Source organism: Dermacentor andersoni, chromosome 8 (genome assembly GCF_023375885.2).
Source record: "Dermacentor andersoni chromosome 8, qqDerAnde1_hic_scaffold, whole genome shotgun sequence".
In the NCBI taxonomy this organism is placed as follows: Eukaryota; Metazoa; Arthropoda; class Arachnida; order Ixodida; family Ixodidae; genus Dermacentor; species Dermacentor andersoni.
Genome location: NC_092821.1, coordinates 21,588,356 through 21,603,665, shown reverse-complemented (window position 1 = coordinate 21,603,665; position 15,310 = coordinate 21,588,356). Strand labels below are relative to the sequence as shown.

Here is a 15,310-nt window from a genome sequence, read left to right as displayed (position 1 = left end):
CGATACGCCCCCAGGGCGATAACATCCGGAAGAAGCGAATGCGGTGCCAATGCGTCACGGAAATCTTCAATCCGGTACGGTCGCGCCGTGATATCAGCGTGCAAAAAAACTGTATTTAAAACATAACGACCTGTTGGCAGACCTGGCAGAACAACTTGGTAGGTGCCCTCCTGTTCCATCGTCCTGTTTCCGCGGCCAGAAAAGGCCGCTGAAGCCGCTCCAACGGAGCCCGTCATCATGCGTCCGTCACGCTCGGTGGCCGGAAGCAGGTTATTAGCACGACGCTCTAACCGACTGAGCTAGCAGGCCGAGTGAGAGCTATGGCGCGGCCAACCAAAAGACAAGGGCGAGACATTTTCCGCGCGTGTAGGCGGCGACGGCGAAGAGAGAGGGATGCGTACGTGGATCACGTAAGAAAATACAACGTAAAAAATAAGGAAGGCAGCCGTCGGGATATGCATAAAAAGAAACATTGTGGCCTGCGCAGGGATCGAACCTATGACCTTCGCGTTATTAGCATGACGCTCTAACCGACTGAGCTAGCAGGCCGAGTGAAAGCTATGGCGCGGCCAACCAAAACACAAGGGCGAGACATTTTCCGTGCGTGTAGGCGGCGACGGCGAAGAGAGAGGGATGCGTACGTGGATCACGTAAGAAAATAAAATGTAACAAATAAGGAAGGTAGCGGTCGGGATGTGCATAAAAAGAAACATCGTGGCCTGCGCAGGGATCCTACCTACGACATTCGCGTTATTAGCACGACGTTCTAACCGATTGAGCTAGCAGGCCGAGAGAGCTATGGCGCGGCCAACCAAAAGACAAGGACGAGTCATTTCCCGTGCGCGGAGGCGGCGACGGCGAAGAGAGAGGGATACGTACGTGGATCAAGTAAGAAGATAAAATGTAAAAAAATAAGGAAGGTAGCCATCGGGATATGCATAAAAAGAAACATCGTGGCCTGCGCAGGGATCCAAGCTACGACCTTCGCGTTATTAGCACGACGCTCTAACCGACTGAGTTAGCAGGCCGAGTGAGAGCTATGGCGCGGCCAACGAAAAGACAAGGGCGAGTCATTTTCTGTGCGCGTAGGCGGCGACGGCGAAGAGAGAGGGATGCGTACGTGGATCACGTAAGAAAATAAAATGTAAAAAATAAGGAAGGTAGCGGTCGGGATGTGCATAAAAAGAAACATCGTGGCCTGCGCAGGGATCCTACTTACGACCTTCGCGTTATTAGCACGACGTTCTAACCGACTGAGCTAGCAGGCCGAGTGAGAGCTATGGCGCGGCCAACTAAAAGACAAGGACGAGTCATTTCCCGTGCGCGGAGGCGGCGACGGCGAAGAGAGAGGGATACGTACGTGGATCACGTAAGAAGATAAAATGTAAAAAAATAACGAAGGTAGCCATCGGGATATGCATAAAAAGAAACATCGTGGCCTGCGCAGGGATCCAAGCTACGACCTTCGCGTTATTAGCACGACGCTCTAACCGACTTACTTGGCAGGCCGAGTGAGAGCTATGGCGCGGCCAACCAAAAGACAAGGGCGAGTCATTTTCCGTGCGCGTAGGCGGCGACGGCGAAGAGAGAGGTATGCGTACGTGGATCACGTAAGAAAATAAAATGTAAAAAATCAGGAAGGTAGCCGTCGGGATATGCATAAAAAGAAACATCGTGGCACGCCCAGGGACCCTACCTACGACCTTCGCGTTATAGCACGACGCTCTAACCGACTGAGATAGCACGCCGAGTGAGAGCTAGGGCACGGCCAACCATAAGATAAGGGGGAGTCATTTTCCGTGCGCGTAGGCGGCGACGGCGAAGAGAGAGGGATGCGTACGTGGATCACTTAAGAAGGTAAAATGTAAAAAATAAGGAAGGTAGCCGTCGGGATATGCATAAAAAGAAACATCGTGGCCTGCGCAGGGATCGAACCTACGCCCTTCGCGTTATAGCACGACACTCTAACAGACTGAGCTAGCAGGCCGAGTGAGAGCTAGGGCGCGGCCAACCATAAGATAAGGGGGAGTCATTTTCCGTGCGCGTAGGCGGCGACGGCGAAGAGAGAGGGATGCGTACGTGGATCACGTAAGAAAATAAAATGTAAAGAAATAAGGAAGGTAGCCATCGGGATGTGCATAAAAAGAAACATTGTGGCCTGCGCAGGGATCGAACCTACGACCTTCGCGTTATTAGCACGACGCTCTAACCGACTGAGCTAGCAGGCCGAATGAGAGCAATGGCGTGGCCAACCAAAAGACAAGGGCGAGACATTTTCCGTGCGCGTAGGCGGCGACGGCGAAGAGAGAGGGATACGTACGTGGATCACGTAAGAAAATAAAATGTAACAAACTAGGAAGGTAGCCGTCGGGATATGCATAAAATGAAAAATCGTGGCCTGCGGAGGGATCCTACCTACGCCCTTCGCGTTATAGCACGACACTCTAACCGACTGAGCTAGCAGGCTTTTTTTTTTTCTTTATTGCCGTCTTGGACGTGTAATACAAAGTAACATATGGTAAAACACTTCAGCCACACTTGGGCTGAGGCGAGTGGTGCTAAAAACTTTTCATTTGTGACAAATCATCAAACAGTGATATCCACTCTGGTGGATCAGTCTGAGCCCTGAAACATTCGCGAAGATAAACTACACTTTCGATGAAGTTTTCACGTGTGGATCTTGTATTTATGTCTGCATGTCGCACCTGCATTCGCGTTTTCCACAAACTGTGGAGGCCAAGAAGCATAATTAAATCGTAGGGCACTTCTTCACTTTCAACTGATAAGTACCGGATGCCGTAAGGACTTAAAGGGAGTTCCTTTTTAATCGTCCTCTGAAGGACATCCCAATAAAAAATTGGATCCCAACATTCTAGGAAAACATGTTCCACTGTCTCGGGCTTCCTGCATAACAAGCAGTTTGTTGTCCATGGCACGAAAAAACCTTTATCATGCAGCCAGGTTTTAACAGGCAGCGTACCGGAATGCAGCTTAAAAAAAAAGGTTTTGACCACAGGTCTAACGGGCATGTTCTTAACTCTTTTTAAAATATCTTGCCCTGGGCCTCCAAAGTGTGGTGTCCGATAAATGGGTACCGGCAACATCACGTCGACCAACGCTTTGTACAGCTTTTTCTTATTGACATTAAATAGGTATTCAGGGCTGAAACGTACTTCCAGCATCTTGCACGAAAGAACAACCTCGCGCAAGTATCCTGTCACAGCACCACACATGTTATCACAGGAGACTACCCTTCCAGGGAGCAGTCTCTGTAGGCGCACTTGCATAACAGATCTTAGAAAGGGATCACTTTGATCACGCAAAAACATAAATCGCGAGACCACTTGACGCAAAAAAAGATGCGCCAGGCCAAGGCCTCCGCTTTTAACGGAAAGAAACAGGTTAGTTCGGCTAGTTCTTTCCCAGGTGGACGCCCAAATAAAAACAGCAAAAACACGATGCATTTTTTGAATAGCTGTTCGGGTCGCACACAGCACATTCATGACATACCAGAGCTTCGAAATCAAAAAGACATTACAGATAGAGGCACGGGAAAACATTGATAGCTGTCTTCCTTGCCACGCGACCGCTTTCTCTCTCATTCTCGAAGTTTCTTCTTTCCAGTACGAGCTGGGATCCCGATAACAATCCAGAGGTACTCCTAGATACCGCGTTGGCAAGGTGGACCATCGAAGCCGAGAAAAACAACCCGGTGTTACGTCCCATTCGCCATGCCAAAAACCGGAACTTTTTCCCCAATTGATCTGACTTCCAGTCTCAGCGCAGAATTTTTCAATCACAATTGTCGCTTCACAGATGCTCTGTCTATAGCGCAAAAAACCGCTATATCGTCAGCATACGCGAGTACTTTCACCTGTGATGACTGCAGTCTGTAACCTGAAATTCGGTCAGAGTTGATAATTGCCAGGCATAGCGGCTCTAAATACACTGCAAAAAGCAAGGGGGAAAGCGGGCATCCCTGTCTTACTGAAGAACGTACAGCAAGTCTGTCAGTGAGATCGCCATTAACTATAATGCGGGTCGTACAGTTCTTGTAGGCCATTTTTACGCCCTCTACTATAATGTCGCCTAGTTTGGAGTGTTGCAGGATGGAAAAAAGGATTTCGTGGGAGACGCGGTCAAAGGCTTTCGCCAAGTCGAGCTGCATCATTGCTATCTGACCGCCAACTGCATCGACACACTCTAATACGTTGCGTGCGACATGTATATTTGTAGCGATGCTACGGCCTTTAATTCCACACGTCTGGTGAGACCCTACCAATTTCGTGATCACAGACTGCAGTCTTTTTGCTAGAACCTTCATAAATACTTTGTAGTCGACGTTGGTGAGACTAATCGGTCGATATGACCCCACCAACAGTCGTTCTTCCGGATCATCAGTCTTGGGAATGAGAACGATGTGAGACGTGTTGAAAGACAATGGAACCTGTTTGCGTTCATAAGCCTCAGTTATCACATGGAGCATGCACTGTGCAACAGGAAGCTTAAAGGTTTTATAAAAGGCCGCACTTAGCCCATCTGGTCCAGGAGCTTTCCCAGATGGTAGGTCGTCTATTGCTTTTTCTATCTCCTGTAAAGTTATAGGGAGTTCAAGACGTTCCTTAATTTCATCATCTAGTCTAGGCACCAGCCTCAAGAAGTCTACATGGAAGCCTTCTATGGTCTCGAGCTTATTGCTAAGAAGTTCTGTGAAATGTTCGGCTATAGCACACTGAATGTCTCTCGCATCTTCCGAAGTCCGGCCGTCAAATCGGATGCTCCTAATTTCTTTCTGGCAAGCGTATCTTTTCTCGTCTGATAGCGCTCGTTTTGTCGGCGTTTCGCCAGCCCACAATTTTTCAGACCTTGCACGTATGACGGCGGCCCTATACCTGTCCGCGTCGATTCTTTCGAGCTATCATTTCACTTCCCGTATTTCTTTCGTGAAAGTTCCCGGCGCGCTATTTTCCATGCTCAGCATCCATTCAAGTTGCCCGTTCATTTCTTTTTCTTTTTCTTTCTCTTTATAGCGAGCCACGCTGCTGTTTTCTATTGCTTTCATTTTTACCCACTCTTTGAACCCCTCCCATTCAGTTGCATAACTAGCTGGCTGCGCGTCTCGCAGTTTGTCTAGCTTGGTCTTTACTTGCATAATGAACCCTTCATCCTCCAAAAGCTTTGTGTTCAGTTTCCATAAGTGCCAGTTAAAGCGCGATTTCCTGTCCTTCATTCCTAAAGTCATGCTCACGAGGCAATGATCACTGAAAGGCACAGGTTTAACGTCATAACTTGAGCATAGCGGCATAAGATCGACAGATACATACATTCTGTCTAGTCTCGCATGGCTCTCCCGCTGAAAGTGCGTGTATTGTGGGTGGGTCCCAGTGGAAAACACATTGCCAACATCCTCGAGACCATACTCATGCAGAAAAGTATTCAAAACTTCAGAGCTCTTGTCTCTCAGTGGCCTAAACTTCACTCTGTCAGCTGCGGCGCACGCACAGTTGAAGTCTCCTAGTACAAGCAAAAGCTTGTCGCCATTCAACCATGGCTCAAGTGATTCAAAGAAAATTTTACGCTCGCTTTCTACATTAGGAGCATATACACAAACAATTCGCCACTAAAAATTCGAAAATGTGAAATCAGCAATCAAAAGGCGACCACTTGGGCATGCAAATACAGACTCTACGTTCACTCTTAACGTCTTACGTATGAATACAAGGCACCCACCCGACGTCCCAACAGAATGAGAAACGCACACATGAAAGTTTGCTTGAAAGGAAGACACCATGCGGTCAGTGTGCTCTTGGCTCTCTATTTTCGACTCTTGTAAAGCAATTATGTCAATATCGTTATCCAGAAGAAGGCGATTAAGCTGGTATTGTCGCCTTCTTGCTCCCAGACCTCTGACGTTCAAAGTCGCAACTCGAAGTGGAGCAATAAGATTAAAAGCCATGTCTTAGAAGAAGAAACGCCTCTATCCGCATGGTGCCTACCTTCATGGTTGACGTAGCCTTCCTCACGACTGCCAGGACCTCTTGACACCGGTCGACCAACACAACCGGCGCTGACACCGACCAGGACACTGTGTTACTACGGAGGCTGTTTCCCCGCCTTCCGCGGGTCGGCCGGAAGGTTCGGCCGCGGTTTTAAAGACGAGCGTCTCACTCCCCCTGCCTTCGGCGGAGGCTCATCGCCGCTACCGCCTGGCTGCAGCTTGACGTCCCCGCTTTCTTCATGCGGACGTTTTCCAGCAATGGTGCTCGCCGCTTCCTGGTTCGTCTCCATGGTATCAATGCCGGGGGTCTCCACGCTGCTTTCTTTAGCGTCCGCGGCTTTCGCCGCCTCCTTTGCCTTGTCATCGTCGTCCTGTTCAGGCTTATGCTGCGCCTGTACACTGCCACCTGTTGCGCCGGAGGGCCCCGCCTTCTGCTTCACCAGAGTCGTGAACGGTGGCTGAGTATGGCGCTGTGGTTGTCTACCCACACGGGCTGCTTCCTCAGCATCCGTCTCGTCCATCAGCATCTCGGACGCGTCCTCGCTGGTTCCCGGGCCTGTAATGCTCGCGTAAGTGCGAGTACACTGGTCTTCTTCGTGCCCGAAGCGTCGGCAGATTCCGCAACGCGGGACTCGACATTCCTTGCGGATGTGGCCCGTACCGCGACACCTAAGGCACAGCGGGGGTCTGCCTGGTACCACGACAAGCGCCAACTCACCGCCAACGCTCAGCTTGTGTGGCAAGTCATCCAACTTCACGCCCGCTTTCAACTTGAGGGTGACAAGCCGGGTGGTTGATCCCTTCTCTGTCATACCTTGTACACGCCAGCGCTCCCGGGCTACTTCGGTAACTTTTCCATAGGGCGCAAAGGCGACACGCACGTCCTCATCAGGCACATTGTGTAGAAGCCAGTGGAGCTTCAGTCGAACGTCCTGGTTCGCCGGGTCAATCACCAGGCAGCGCCGGTTTTTTACACGCAGCTCCCCGATGCTCGAGATCTTCTTCACCGCGTCCGCGTCCTTGAAAGTGATAGCCCAGACATGGCTCATGCGATACGCCCCCAGGGCGATAACATCCGGAAGAAGCGAATGCGGTGCCAATGCGTCACGGAAATCTTCAATCCGGTACGGTCGCGCCGTGATATCAGCGTGCAAAAAAACTGTATTTAAAACATAACGACCTGTTGGCAGACCTGGCAGAACAACTTGGTAGGTGCCCTCCTGTTCCATCGTCCTGTTTCCGCGGCCAGAAAAGGCCGCTGAAGCCGCTCCAACGGAGCCCGTCATCATGCGTCCGTCACGCTCGGTGGCCGGAAGCAGAATCCTACTGAGCTAGCAGGCCGAGTGAGAGCTTGGGCGCGGCCAACCATAAGATAAGGGGGAGTCATTTTCCGTGCGCGTAGGCGGCGACGGCGAAGAGAGAGGGATGCGTACGTTGATCACGTAAGAAAATAAAATGTAAAAAATAAGGAAGGTAGCCGTCGGGATATGCATAAAAAGAAAAATCGTGGCCTGCGCAGGGATCGAACCTTCGACCTTCGCGTTATTAGCACGACGCTCTAACCGACTGAGCTAGCAGGCCGAGTGAGATGTATGGCGCGGCCAACCAAAAGACAAGGGCAGGTCATTTTCCGTTCGCGTAGGCGGCGACGGCGAAGAGAGAGGAATGCGTACGTGGATCACGTAAGAAAATAAAATGTAAAAAATAAGGAAGGTAGCGGTCGGGATATGCATAAAAAGAAACATTGTGGCCTGCGCAAGGATCGAACGTACGACCTTCGCGTTATTAGCACGACGCTCTAACCGACTGAGCTAGCAGGCCGAGCGAGAGCAATGGCGTGGCCAACCAAAGGACAAGGGCGAGACATTTTCCGTGCGCGTAGGCGGCGACAGCGAAGAGAGAGGGATGCGTACGTGGATCACGTAAGAAAATAAAAGTAAAAAATAAGGAAGGTAGCCGTCGGGATATGCATAAAAGAAACATTGTGGCCTGCGCAGGGATCGAACCTACGACCTTCGCGTTATTAGCACGACGCTCTAACCGACTGAGCTAGCAGGCCGAGTGAGAGCTAGGGCGCGGCCAACCAAAAGAGAAGGGCGAGACATTTTCCGTGCGCGTAGGCGGCGACGGCGAAGAGAGAGGGATGCGTACGTGGAGCACGTAAGAAAATAAAATGTAATAAATAAGGAAGGTAGCCGTCGGGATATGCATAAAAAGAAACATTGTGGCCTGCGCAGGGATCGAACCTACGACCTTCGCGTTATTAGCACGACGCTCTAACCGACTGAGCTAGCAGGCCGAATGAGAGCAATGGCGTGGCCAACCAAAAGACAAGGGCGAGACATTTTCCGTGCGCGTAGGAGGCGACGGCGAAGAGAGAGGGATACGTACGTGGATCACGTAAGAAAATAAAATGTAACAAACTAGGAAGGTAGCCGTCGGGATATGCATAAAAAGAAACATCATGGCCTGCGCAGGGATCGAACCTACGCCCTTCGCGTTATAGCACGACACTCTAACCGACTGAGCTAGCAGGCAGATTTTTTTTTTTTTTTTTTCTTTATTGCCAATCCTCGACATGTCACCACAACACACATTCCTTAAATGATATACACAGAAACGAAAGAAAAAGACAAAAAGGAAATAATGAATACAAAAACGGAACAAGAAACAGTAATATACACATTCGTTGCCGTCCGCTACTGTGGCATGACATTGTCGTATTAAAATTCCTTGAGCGCTGTCAGGGGTTCAACCCTCGGCAGCCACTCAGGAACAGGCTGTTGCAACTTCTGCACTTCTACATATTTTTGCATACATTCTCGAAAGTATAAACGCGCCGGTCGGGCATCCGGGTCACAATGGTAGCCCGCCATTCTTGCGCGCCATAAACAGTGGAGGCCTGTTAGCATGATAAGGTCGTACGGGAATCCTTCGTCATCATTAACTGCCAGAAACCTGATTCCGTGTGGATCTATCGGTAACTCCTTTTTCAAAGTCCTTTGCAACACGTCCCAGAAGAAAACCCCCTCCCAACAGTGGATGAAGACATGATCTATGCTTTCCGGTTTTTTACAAATGAGGCAGTGGGTTCCCCACGGCATGTAGAACCCACGTTGTTCCAGGAAAATTTTAACAGATAAGGTACCGGTATGTAATTTAAAGAAGAAAGATTTCGTGGCTGGTTGAACTGGCATCATCTTCACCCTTTTCAAGACGTCTAGGCCTGGGCCTCCACTGTACACGGCTCTGTACATGGGTACTAGCAATACACTATCACACAAATCACGGTATAACTTTTTCCGTTTTGCATTCCACAAATATTCACTTGAAAAACGAACACGCAAAAAAGAAACACTATCAACTATTTCCCGAAAGAACCCACGGACAGATCCTGGCATTATTTCGGTACCTACTACAAACTCGGGAAGTGATCTTGAAAGCCTCATTTGGATCACCGTGCGCAGAAATGGGTCGTTTGTATCTCGAAAGAAGAAGAATCTATTCACCAGTTGACGCAAGAAAAGGTGCGCCAACCCCAGACCACCATCCTTCACGCGTCGGAAGAGATTATCTCGGCTGCATCGCTCCCAGCTCGATGCCCACACGAATACAGCGAACACGCGGTGCAGTTTCTGCACATTAATCCGAGAGCACTGTAGGACCTGCATCACGTACCAGATCTTTGTCACGAGAAACGTGTTGCACGCTGTAGCTCGCGCGAACATGGACAAGTGAACGGCGTTCCATCGGTCGGCTTTTTCTTTTACTTCTTTTGTTCGCTCCTTCCAGTATTCGCTACTGTCCTTGTAGGCATCAAGGGGTGCGCCAAGGTACTTAACTGGCGTCGTGACCCAGGTTACGTTGGAAAAGTGGTCTGGTGTGGACGCCCATTCCCCGTGCCAAAACCCCAAACATTTCTGCCAGTTCACGAAGCTATTAGTGGCATTACCAAACTGTCTGACGATACTCACTGCGTTCAATACACTTTGCGTATCTTTACAACATACAGCCACATCGTCAGCATATGCCAATAACTTCACCTCTGCTGCTTGGAGGCAAAATCCCTTAATGTATTCATTTTCAATGATGGCCTGACATAGCGTTTCTATGTAAACACAAAACAGGAGTGGGCTGAGTGGACAACCCTGGCGAACGGAGCGCTTCACGTTAATGGGGGCCCCCAGCATTTGATTAATTATAAGTCTCGTATAGCAACTCCGGTACGCCATGGTCACCCCCTCAGTGATTATGTGGCCAAAATTAACATGTTGAAGGATGGTGAGCAATATCTCGTGAGAAACACAGTCAAATGCTTTCTCCAAGTCTAGCTGGAGGATCGCAACTGCCTCACACATGGCATCACAACACTCCAGCACACACTTCAACTTATGAATGTTAGTAAAGATGGTTCTTCCGCGAATTCCACACGTCTGGTGTGGGCCGACTACATCCTTAATGACTGACTGCATACGCCGTGCCAACACCTTCATCAATATTTTGTAGTCGCAATTAGTAAGCGCAATGGGTCTGTATGATGAAAGTTGCTTGAGCTTTTCGGTGTCTTCTGTTTTCGGTATTAGTACGGTATGGGACTGGCCAAAGGATGGTGGAAGTATTTTCAGTTCGTATGCTTCGTTGTAAACGGCGGTTAAGATATGAGCTAGGTGGCCTTTAAAAGATTTGTACCAGGCGGCACAAAGACCGTCTGGACCTGGCGACTTGCCAGGGTTCAGGTCTTCGATGGCCTTCATCACTTCATGTTCTGTTAATGGTCGTTCTAAGGTTTCTTTAACTTCAGACGACAGCTGTGGCATTCGTTGCAAAAATAAATTATTGAAATCGTGCATGTTGACAGGCCTGAATGCAAAAAGTTTTTTGTAATGCTCAAGGAACGCATGCCCTATGTTATTGTTATCGGTTAATACCACCCCTTCATATTCAATGGCCTCAATCTGCTTACGTCTGGAATGTTTTTTTTCTAGTCCCATCGCTCTTTTCGTTGGCGTTTCCCCGCATGTTAGTCTTTCTGCTCTAGCACGCACGAGTGCGCCTCGATAGCGTTCTTCGTCGAACACTTCGAGCTTTTTCTTAACAGCGCGCATATCGTCTTGATAAGCGCCCGGTTGCTTGCATTCCAGCGTCGCCAATTTTGCCAGCAATGTTTTTAAATCCTTTTCACTGGCCTTTTCTTCATAACGCAGTACGCTACTTCTTTCAATTGCTTTCATTTTGATGGTTTGCTTCAACAACTCCCATTCCTCGCCAAACTTTATAGAACTATCCGTTGCAAAAGAATTCAGAGCAGCCACTACCTTTTCATTAAAAGTTTCATCTCGTAGCAGCTCAGAATTCATTTTCCACAGTTCCCAAACGAATTTGTTTCGTTCTTTCTTGCTGCCTACCCTGCATTTTACCAGGCAGTGATCCGAGAATGATATGGCCGTAACTGCATAGCACTGGCATTTTTCTACCAAATCGTATGATAGATAGATCCGGTCTAATCGTGCGTGACTTGTGCCCTGAAAGTGAGTGTACATCACGTCTCGGTCAGCCCGAAAACACTCAGCGACATCTTCTAATTCGAACTCATGTATAATTTGTGCGAGGATATCGCTGCTTTTGTCATAAACTACGCGTCGCGTAGACCTATCCTCAGCATTCAATACGCAGTTGAAATCCCCTACACAGGCTATTGTTTTTTGCACAGAGAAGTGATGCTTTAGGTTCAAAAAGAAAGTTGCCCTCTCTTGCACTGTATTAGGTGCATAAATGCACAACACGCGCCATTTGACATCGCAATAACTGAAATCACAAACGACAAGTCGACCGGAAGTGCACGAGAAGTAACCGTCAATAACCAGTCCTGGAAGCTTCCTCACGAACAACACACATCCCGCCGAAGTCCCTAAGGCGTGGCTCACTACCGTATAGTAGTTGTACGTGAACCTTTGCACCATGCTCCCGGTCTCCTCCTCGCCGTCTACCTTGGTTTCTTGCACGGCTAAAACGTCGAGGTCGTGGTCCACTAGTAGTCTGTAAACCTGACTCTGTTTCTTTTTGGCGGCCAGACCTCGAACGTTTAGCGTGCCGAGGCTAAGCGACGGGTTGGTAGCCATTACTGATTTAAACGGGAGGGGAGAAGGCCCGGAGCATGGTGCTCACCTTAACGTCTAGCTGACCGCTAGACGCCTCCGTGGCCATCCGGTGGCCGTCGTCCGAGTTCGTCTTTGGTCGGCTTCGGGGTGAGCCTGCGGTCAGCCTCCAAGTTCGGCTTAGGCTTGATGGTGGAGCGCCTTCCGGGTAGCGTCTTAGCGGGTGGTGGCTCGGAGTCACCGCCGGCCTTTCCGTCGACTTTCTCCTCGTGCTGCAGGGATCTCTTGACCGGTGCCGAGACGGATTCGACGCGGGCGCTAGCATGGGTCGCGTTGTCGTCCGCCTCTGCCTGCGTTGCATCCGTAGCTCGCTGGTGGCTCTCATTTTCTTGCGGGGCCGTCTGCACGCTCTCGACTGTAGCTGCTGGTTCCTTGGGGGGAGGGATATTATTCCTTCCTGCTTCGGCCTGCTTGGTCGTCGCGCTCGTTTCTGCCGCCACGTTGCTGTTTCCAGCACCCTTGGCCGCTTCCTCCGCCTCGGTCACGTCCATCATATGTTCTGATGCCGACGGCTCGCTCTGCGCCGAGCCCGCGGCTACTGCGTAAGAGCGTACACAGTCCGCGTCGTTGTGTCCAAAAAGCCTGCACCGGGAACAACGGGGAACCTTGCATTCTCGTCGAACGTGGCCAGAGCCCCGGCAGCGTAGGCACTGCATGGGGCGACCTGGGGCTACCACCAGCGCAAGCTCGCCGGCGACGCGGATCTGGTGGGGCAGGTCGTCAACTTTCATTCCGGCTTTCAGCTGCAGCAGCACTGCTCGGGTCGTCGAGCCCTTGTCGGAAACGCCATCCACTCGCCAGCGCTCCCGGGTCACTTCCGTCACTTTGCCGAAGGAGGCCAGCGCGGTCTTGACGTCTTCGTCGTCCACCCCATGCAGAAGCCAGTGGATACGAAGCTTCACCTGTTGTTCCTTGGGGTCGATGACCAGGCAGCGACGCCCCTTCACCTGTAGCTCCTTCAGGGCAGCCAGCTTTTCGGCAGCCTCGGCTGTCTTCATCGTCACCGCCCATACATGGTTGATTTGGTATGCTCCAAGGGCGACGACGCCAGAGAGCATACCAACAGCTTGAAGCGCGTCCCGGAAATCTTCCACACGGAACGGGCGAACACGAGCGTCGCCGTGCAAAAAAACTGTATTTAAAACAATGCGTCCTGTAGGTAGCCGAGGCAAAATAATCTGGAAATCCTTATCTTCCTCCGTCGAAAGCCTGTTGCCGCGGCTAACAGCCGCATATGCCGCTCCATTGGAGCCCATGATCCTACGATCCGTTTAGCTCGGGAGCCGGAAGCAGAATGTCCCGACGGCTACCTTCCTAGTTTGTTACAGTTTATTTTCTTACGTGATCCACGTACGTATCCCTCTCTCTTCGCCGTCGCCGCCTACGCGCACGGAAAATGTCTCGCCCTTGTCTTTTGGTTGGCCACGCCATTGCTCTCATTCGGCCTGCTAGCTCAGTCGGTTAGAGCGTCGTGCTAATAACGCGAAGGTCGTACGTTCGATCCTTGCGCAGGCCACAATGTTTCATTTTATGCATATCCCGACGGCTACCTTCCTAGTTTGTTACATTTTATTTTCTTACGTGATCCACGTACGTATCCCTCTCTCTTCGCCGTCGCCGCCTACGCGCACGGAAAATGTCTCGCCCTTGTCTTTTGGTTGGCCACGCCATTGCTCTCATTCGGCCTGCTAGCTCAGTCGGTTAGAGCGTCGTGCTAATAACGCGAAGGTCGTAGGTTCGATCCCTGCGCAGGCCACAATGTTTCTTTTTATGCATATCCCGACGGCTACCTTCCTTATTTATTACATTTTATTTTCTTACGTGCTCCACGTACGCATCCCTCTCTCTTCGCCGTCGCCGCCTACGCGCACGGAAAATGTCTCGCCCTTCTCTTTTTATTGGCCGCGCCATAGCTCTCACTCGGCCTGCTAGCTCAGTCGGTTAGAGCGTCGTGCTAATAACGCGAAGGTCGTAGGTTCGATCCCTGCGCAGGCCACAATGTTTCTTTTATGCATATCCCGACGGCTACCTTCCTTATTTTTTACTTTTATTTTCTTACGTGATCCACGTACGCATCCCTCTCTCTTCGCCGTCGCCGCCTACGCGCACGGAAAATGTCTCGCCCTTGTCTTTTGGTTGGCCACGCCATTGCTCTCATTCGGCCTGCTAGCTCAGTCGGTTAGAGCGTCGTGCTAATAACGCGAAGGTCGTACGTTCGATCCTTGCGCAGGCCACAATGTTTCTTTTTATGCATATCCCGACGGCTACCTTCCTTATTTTTTACATTTTATTTTCTTACGTGATCCACGTACGCATTCCTCTCTCTTCGCCGTCGCCGCCTACGCGAACGGAAAATGACCTGCCCTTGTCTTTTGGTTGGCCGCGCCATAGCTCTCACTCGGCCTGCTAGCTCAGTCGGTTAGAGCGTCGTGCTAATAACGCGAAGGGCGTAGGTTCGATCCCTGCGCAGGCCACGATTTTTCTTTTTATGCATATCCCGACGGCTACCTTCCTTATTTCTTACATTTTATTTTCTTACGTGATCCACGTACGCATCCCTCTCTCTTCGCCGTCGCCGCCTACGCGCACGGAAAATGACTCCCCCTTATCTTATGGTTGGCCGCGCCCTAGCTCTCACTCGGCCTGCTAGCTCATTCTGCTTCCGGCTCCCGAGCTAAACGGATCGTAGGATCATGGGCTCCAATGGAGCGGCATATGCGGCTGTTAGCCGCGGCAACAGGCTTTCGACGGAGGAAGATAAGGATTTCCAGATTATTTTGCCTCGGCTACCTACAGGACGCATTGTTTTAAATACAGTTTTTTTGCACGGCGACGCTCGTGTTCGCCCGTTCCGTGTGGAAGATTTCCGGGACGCGCTTCAAGCTGTTGGTATGCTCTCTGGCGTCGTCGCCCTTGGAGCATACCAAATCAACCATGTATGGGCGGTGACGATGAAGACAGCCGAGGCTGCCGAAAAGCTGGCTGCCCTGAAGGAGCTACAGGTGAAGGGGCGTCGCTGCCTGGTCATCGACCCCAAGGAACAACAGGTGAAGCTTCGTATCCACTGGCTTCTGCATGGGGTGGACGACGAAGACGTCAAGACCGCGCTGGCCTCCTTCGGCAAAGTGACGGAAGTGACCCGGGAGCGCTGGCGAGT

At 50.6% G+C, this 15,310-nt stretch overlaps 12 non-coding genes across 12 annotated transcripts; 5 read left to right on the top strand and 7 right to left on the bottom strand.

The window, feature by feature from the left end:
• Nucleotides 1-475: 475 nt before the first annotated feature.
• Nucleotides 476-549, bottom strand: TRNAI-AAU (transfer RNA isoleucine (anticodon AAU)). The gene has a single exon. It is a non-coding gene; the product is annotated as a tRNA-Ile (tRNA).
• A 405-nt stretch (nt 550-954) lies between these two features.
• Nucleotides 955-1,028, bottom strand: TRNAI-AAU (transfer RNA isoleucine (anticodon AAU)). The gene has a single exon. It is a non-coding gene; the product is annotated as a tRNA-Ile (tRNA).
• Nucleotides 1,029-2,154: 1,126 nt separating this feature from the next.
• TRNAI-AAU (transfer RNA isoleucine (anticodon AAU)) lies at nt 2,155-2,228 on the bottom strand. Its single transcript has one exon. It is a non-coding gene; the product is annotated as a tRNA-Ile (tRNA).
• A 5,277-nt stretch (nt 2,229-7,505) lies between these two features.
• Nucleotides 7,506-7,579, bottom strand: TRNAI-AAU (transfer RNA isoleucine (anticodon AAU)). Its single transcript has one exon. It is a non-coding gene; the product is annotated as a tRNA-Ile (tRNA).
• Nucleotides 7,580-7,745: 166 nt separating this feature from the next.
• On the bottom strand, nt 7,746-7,819 carry TRNAI-AAU (transfer RNA isoleucine (anticodon AAU)). Its single transcript has one exon. It is a non-coding gene; the product is annotated as a tRNA-Ile (tRNA).
• A 164-nt stretch (nt 7,820-7,983) lies between these two features.
• On the bottom strand, nt 7,984-8,057 carry TRNAI-AAU (transfer RNA isoleucine (anticodon AAU)). The gene has a single exon. It is a non-coding gene; the product is annotated as a tRNA-Ile (tRNA).
• A 166-nt stretch (nt 8,058-8,223) lies between these two features.
• TRNAI-AAU (transfer RNA isoleucine (anticodon AAU)) lies at nt 8,224-8,297 on the bottom strand. Its single transcript has one exon. It is a non-coding gene; the product is annotated as a tRNA-Ile (tRNA).
• A 5,298-nt stretch (nt 8,298-13,595) lies between these two features.
• On the top strand, nt 13,596-13,669 carry TRNAI-AAU (transfer RNA isoleucine (anticodon AAU)). The gene has a single exon. It is a non-coding gene; the product is annotated as a tRNA-Ile (tRNA).
• Nucleotides 13,670-13,835: 166 nt separating this feature from the next.
• Nucleotides 13,836-13,909, top strand: TRNAI-AAU (transfer RNA isoleucine (anticodon AAU)). Its single transcript has one exon. It is a non-coding gene; the product is annotated as a tRNA-Ile (tRNA).
• Nucleotides 13,910-14,075: 166 nt separating this feature from the next.
• Nucleotides 14,076-14,149, top strand: TRNAI-AAU (transfer RNA isoleucine (anticodon AAU)). The gene has a single exon. It is a non-coding gene; the product is annotated as a tRNA-Ile (tRNA).
• Nucleotides 14,150-14,313: 164 nt separating this feature from the next.
• Nucleotides 14,314-14,387, top strand: TRNAI-AAU (transfer RNA isoleucine (anticodon AAU)). Its single transcript has one exon. It is a non-coding gene; the product is annotated as a tRNA-Ile (tRNA).
• A 166-nt stretch (nt 14,388-14,553) lies between these two features.
• Nucleotides 14,554-14,627, top strand: TRNAI-AAU (transfer RNA isoleucine (anticodon AAU)). The gene has a single exon. It is a non-coding gene; the product is annotated as a tRNA-Ile (tRNA).
• The last annotated feature ends 683 nt before the right edge of the window (nt 14,628-15,310 follow it).